Source organism: Danio rerio, chromosome 20 (assembly GCF_052040795.2).
Source record: "Danio rerio strain M-AB ecotype USA chromosome 20, GRCz13ab, whole genome shotgun sequence".
NCBI lineage: Eukaryota > Metazoa > Chordata > Actinopteri > Cypriniformes > Danionidae > Danio > Danio rerio.
In genome coordinates this window covers 11136951-11143299 of record NC_141040.1, presented here as the reverse complement: position 1 = coordinate 11143299, position 6349 = coordinate 11136951, and the positions used below count along the sequence as shown (strand labels likewise).

At 35.2% G+C, this 6349-nt stretch overlaps 1 long non-coding RNA gene across 1 annotated transcript; it reads left to right on the top strand.

Annotated features, from left to right (window-relative positions):
• The first annotated feature begins 637 nt into the window (after positions 1 to 637).
• LOC147832130 (uncharacterized) lies at positions 638 to 3039 on the top strand. Its single transcript, XR_015518191.1, has 3 exons — positions 638 to 729; positions 2337 to 2429; positions 2797 to 3039. It is a non-coding gene; the product is annotated as an uncharacterized LOC147832130 (long non-coding RNA).
• The last annotated feature ends 3310 nt before the right edge of the window (positions 3040 to 6349 follow it).

The following is a 6349-nucleotide window of genomic DNA, read 5'->3' as shown; positions in this document are numbered from 1 at the left end:
TAAGATGTTGACAACCTAAAATTAACAAAATAGCAACGTCATTTCATGTCGTTATTGGATGTCAAAATAACATTGTCTCCAGACACTGGTGAACTGAATCTAACCTAATATTACCATCTTACAATGGTGTGTGTCTGCTGGGATAGCACGATCGTTTAACAAATCGAAAGAGACATAGCTTTGTTTCGCTTTTATATATATATATATATATATATATATATATATATATATATATATATATATATATATATATATATATAAATGCCTTGATGGTGATTGAATCCTAAATCATACTCTTTTGTTTAAAATATTGTAATTTTACATATTGGCAAAAGGAGCTTCATTCCATCAGTTTTTGATGTAGAATACAGTGAATGATCCATGAGCTGAAGACTCACAACAAAGGTTGTGATGTGTTTAATCCCTACGCTTACCTAAACCTACTCTTCACAGTATGTTTACGCATTAAAACGTCTGACTTTTCAGTTGGATTGTGGACAGGGTTGGATGTCTACTGCAGGCTGCAGCAAGGATCCAGTAAGCTGTTATTTAGTTTATGTGCTGTAAGTTGTCATTTTTACTCCCTGTCATGAGAGGGCACAAGGGAGTTATTATGAGTGTGTTTCTCTAGAATAGAGAGTAAAGCAAGTGAACAGGTAGACATGTGAACCAGGATTGTTTGGGTTTTTCAAAGCCTTGTCGAGGAACATGTGCGTTCTACATTTCATTGTGAGTTTCTTTATTGTCATTTGAGGTTTTATGGTAGAAAATTAATTTGATTGCTGAACCTCATGTTGTTTGGTTGTTGAAGGGTTTTTTTGTATCCACTTATTTTTGAGGGTGATGCTTCTGATTCATTGTGTGCTCACACTCTGGGGATTCCTTTTAACTTTTCTAAGAACGTCTTCTACGTAGGGTCTTAAACTTTATCCTTTTAACTACTACAGAACAATGATATGATGAATCAGGGACATTTTTAAGATAAAGACCTTGTTTTGCTGGACGAGTAAAAATAACCCTGAAATTCAGATCTGACATTTGTGTGGTTCAATGTTTAATGTATATGCTTATTTGAAGGAAATATACTGGCATTCAAGAGTTCACACTTAGCTGATGATTGATTATAACGCTTGTTTGGCATGCTGTCCCGGGGAAGAGCCCTGAGCTCATAATATCCTCAAGCCCGGGGCCCCCCCACCCCCCCTGTTTGCAAGGCGAGAGGGGAGTTTGAGCTCGAATAGATCTCGAGAACTCTCTTGCTGTAGTAGCTAATGAACAGATTTTTGATAATAGCTCAAAAATCTGATTTTTGATAATTTCAGATAATTGATCTTAAGAGATAACTACTTACTAGTAGAATGTCAATGGTGCTACTTTGGTTTAACTTAAGTTGCATGTTTTTGGACGATGGAAGGAAACCGGGGAACCTGGAGGAAACCCACATGAGAACATTAAGAACGTGTAAACTCCGCACAGAAACATTGGCTGGCTTGATAAGGACTAAAACCAGTGACATTCTTGCTGTGAGGCAACAGTGCTAACCACTGGGCCACTGTGCCACCCATCTAGGAAAGGAGGAGGAGTAGGGGTGGAAGGGGGAATTCTTCAAAACGAAGATGGCTGTTAAGAGGAACTTAAGGTATTTATAGTGGCTTAGGAATCGTCTGATTGGTAAATCAGAAATAATGTGGGCCAGCTGCAAGCAATCATATGCATATGATCCTCTCTAAATTAGTTTGGAAATAGACTTCACTTTAAGTAGACTGTTAGGTTGGGAATAGGGTTAGTATAAGTTGACATGTACTTGCACAGTTTCTTATAGTCAGTTAAATTTCTGTTGAATGAGCTCTGTCAACAGATATTAAGCAGACAGTCTACTAATATTCATATGTACCATCAAAACAAATTGTTGCATTTTTACCTTTTTATGTTACAGGAAATCGTAAACTGGTGTAATGGTTCAATCTGCTCACAGTTCGGTTTTTATTGCGGTTTAAGGGTCACTGTTTTGGTACAGTACAGTTTGTGCTATGCTTAGAAAAAAATACCTACCGAACAATTCAATAAACACTAAACGTATTTATGGGAGAACAACTACCTGACAATGCAACAGCTTTATACATAAGATTGTAGATTTGCATTACATTGTATCAATTAAATAATGTTTGCATTTTATTTATTTATTTTATTTAATTATTTTATTATGATTCCAGAGAGCTCCGTTTCACTTATCAGCACCATTGTAGTAAATGAAGCCTAAGCAAAGAGAGAGTGTTTGGCTCTTCTCTCTTAATTCAGCGAGAACAGTCAGTCAAGAAGAAAAATGTTCTTTGCAGGTAAACAAAGTGAAAGTGGGAGTGATTGCGTGATGAAGAACACTGACACTAACTGACAGTAGGGATGAAACAGTTCAATCTACTCGTCTTTTTGTATGTATCATGGTTTTAGGGTTACGGTTTCAGTACGGTACAGTACAGTTTGTGCTATGCTTAGAAAAAAATGCCTACATAACAATTAATAAACAATAAACACTTTTATTGGGTAACAAACACCTAACAATGCAACAGCTTCTAACATATGGCTGTAGATTTGCATGTTCTCACATTAATTGAATAAAAGTAGGGCATTTTGAAAATTGTATGTTCATATAAATTGCTTAAGAAAATAAGCTTAAATGTTTCCTTATTTTATTTTACATCTTGACTCAACAGTCTCATTCAGTTATGCAGATACAAATTATGTCAACATATCTTAAAAACTGAGCAGTATTGATTACTGGATTCTCTCTTAATTCAGCAGGACCAGTCCTACAGAGTCTGTTAACAGAGTGAAAAGCGGGAGTGATCGGGGTACGGAAGAATGCCCAGAAAGAACGGCACTAAAGTAACAGACCTGTTAAATATCCGTGTCTGCATGGGACGCTTTTGGGTCTGGACAGGGTGATCTAGGTTATCTTTGCAACAACAATGAAAAGGGGCATGCATTGTTTTTGTGTCTGTCTGAATTTATAATAAATGTCTGCTGAAACACTGGCAACAATCCGCTGTGATTTGGCCTCACCTGCACATTTGCACTTTATGCCCTTCACTTGCCAAGCTGAAACACACAGAAACTCCACACGCACACACTAACATGAGGAAACATGAGGTCAACAACAAATTGACATACTAAGAGGTTATTAGAAAGGTAATTGGAAGCGTACAAAGGCGGAACTGTTTTGTTGAAGTTGTTTTTATTTACAAACCAATATTAACAATGCATATTCTGAACTGCGGATCACAGGGCACACCAAACCATGGGAGAACAATGGGAAAAAAAAAAAAAAAAAAAAAAAAAATATATATATATATATATATATATATATATATATATATATATATATATATATATATGTATATATATATATATATATATATATATATATATATTTTTTTTTTTTTTTTTTTTTTTACCGAGAACCATTGCATCCCTATTTGCTTACTTTGCCAGATTGCTGACAACAAAGACACTCAGGGTCCTGTGGTGTATGGGACATGCTGATAAATGTAAAGTAGCACCCTGTTAGCCGTTTTAATTAATTAAACACTTTAGCTAGGTTAGCTCCAGTTGCCCATGTAAAGCATTACAGTATATTTGTAACAGCTGATAACCACAGCTTATCACTCTGGAAGGTTGTGACATCATAGTTTATGTGAGGAAGCATCTGCAAATTGGTTGTTTCGATCAGAACATTTTAATCACACACAAACACATACAGCATAACACATTGAACAATAAAAACTGAATGCATTTGAATGCATAATCTGACTGATACATGCAAAATCCAACTAAAATGCAACTTTTCATATTTGAACAACTCGTGATGTGGTCACTATATTGTTTACCATGGTACTTTAAATATTCAGTCTAAAAATGCGCGTAAGGCCCAATCCCATGTCTATTTTTGTACCCCTACCCCTGCCCTTTGGCCCTTACAACTGAGGGTTAAGGGTAAGGGCTTTAAAATGTAGCCCTAAGAATTGGGACAGCACTACAGCACTTGCACATGTCATCATATGTCATCGCAATCTCTTGCTTCATATGAGATCAGACGATGGTGACTAATCTAGTTATTTCAGTTGTGCTATTTTTTGGTATTTATCTTCAGGAGAACACTGAAGGCATATATTATGTTATCATAATGATCAAATGTGGCAATAAGATTGTAATAGGCTACTGTGCATTTAACACAGTGGCCATATTCATCAATGTAAACACACCAAAAACAACATTGACATTATAGCAGACACTGTAAAAAGCCCACTCCCAGCCAACAGACATTACTGATAGGGTATTCCAGTGTCATTGACTGTCAGAATGTTGTGGAACTGTAGCAGGCATTATGATTATGGATTATAGATCACGAAATTTAGTGTTTTTTATTTTTTATGTAAGTATGATGGTAAGACATGAACGCGGGTATGACTTAATGGCTCTCCTTACTTCTGGACGCAGCTGTGGCTCGTGTATTCTGGGACATTTTCTTACTCCTTGGTTATGAGTGTGGTCTTGAAAAATCTTAATTCAACGAGGTATTCACCCCTTCCCCTTTGCCCTACGCCTTCAAGCTAAAGAGAATTGGGACACCCCCTACCCCTTGGCGTGAACACACAAAACGAGGGGTAGGGGTAAGGGCTAAGGGGTAGAATTGGAATTGGCCCTAAGTATGCCTTCAAAACAACAGAAGCACTATTTAGTAGACTGTTAACATTGCTATAATGGATAGCCATTGGCTGCTAATATGATTTCCCTATTTAGAGTTTGCAAAGAATACTTTCTGAAATTGTGAAAAGGGCAACGCAGACAGAATGTAGAAGTATAAATGATCACAATGGCATTGGTTATTGAAAGGAAATGCACTGTGAAGTACACTACAGCAATCGCATGTCATGTTTTTTCCCCAAGTACAATGCGATCCCGCATTAACTTCTTTCTGAATCCAGAATTTTTTTTTTTTTATTATATATATATATATATATATTTTTATGTAATCCATACCTATTCCTAACCACTAACCCCAACCATAATTGTAAACTATTTCCCAAAATCAGAAAGCAGGCCAGTTGCCAGGGGATGTCTGGGTTGTTTAAAAAACCCACCCTCCACTGATAAAAGTCCAGTTTGACCCATACATGAGCTCATTTGTCCTATTTGACTGCTATGCCATCAAAAATTGTGAATTTAACTCATCAAAGAAGGTTTTAAGACCAAGCAAAATCCTTTGTTGGCTAACAGAGCAAAGTGCAAAGTCATCAGCAAAGAGTCCAACATACTGCTGTGCAAGAAAACAGACAATTTGACGAGAGTAAGGTACTATTTCACTGCTCACCTGTTGTATTGTTGTTAAATAAAGAAAGCATTTTACAAGTAACTTTTATTCTAAATATTGGACCTTATTCATAATATATATATATATATATATATATATATATATATATATATATATATATATATATATATATATATATATATATATATATATATATATATATATGTGTGTGTGTGTGTGTGTAAAGCATCAAAAGCAGCCCATATTACTGTTGATATTAATACTAATCAGGCTATTGTTGCTATCTATGAATTTTCAAATTCATTAATATTCTTTTAACAAAAGAGACTATGTTGTGAAGCTTAACATCAACATAATCATTATTATTATTATTATTATTATTATTAATATTATTAATAAAAATTTATTTATCAGCTATAGATCATATATGGATGGCTGCTGCCGGAAGTTAAGGAAAATTATTTATATTATTTATAAAATTTCCTATTGTATTTTATTGATGTCTACCCTAAACCCAATCGTCACAGTAATGTGAAAACAGATATGGATCTGGTGTCTTCTCTATTAGTAAATATGCTTAACCATGTTGATGGATGATAACAGCCTTCTGAGTCTACCAGTAGGAGCAGAAGGCCTCTACTGGCATACATCTATGAGCCAGTAACCACCGATAACGGTCCTTCAATTGAGTGATAACATTCGAAGGGGGTGAAAAAATGGGGTTATGATGGCCATCCGGCAAGTTATTTAAAAAAAAAAAAAAAAAAAAAAAAAAAAAAAACTGCTTTAAATGTCACTAAAATACACTATTAAAACAGATGATTAAACAGAACATAACTCATATCATATCAAAAGAAAAAAATAAAACACCCATTTTATCAGGCTGGTTGGATCTGGAAGGGAGTGACAGTTGGAAACAAGCATGTAGTGCATAAACCCAACCATATTCCTAAACTTAACACAAACAATAAAAGTGTCCCTTAATTCTGATTGGAATATTGTTCCAGGATCAACATAGAC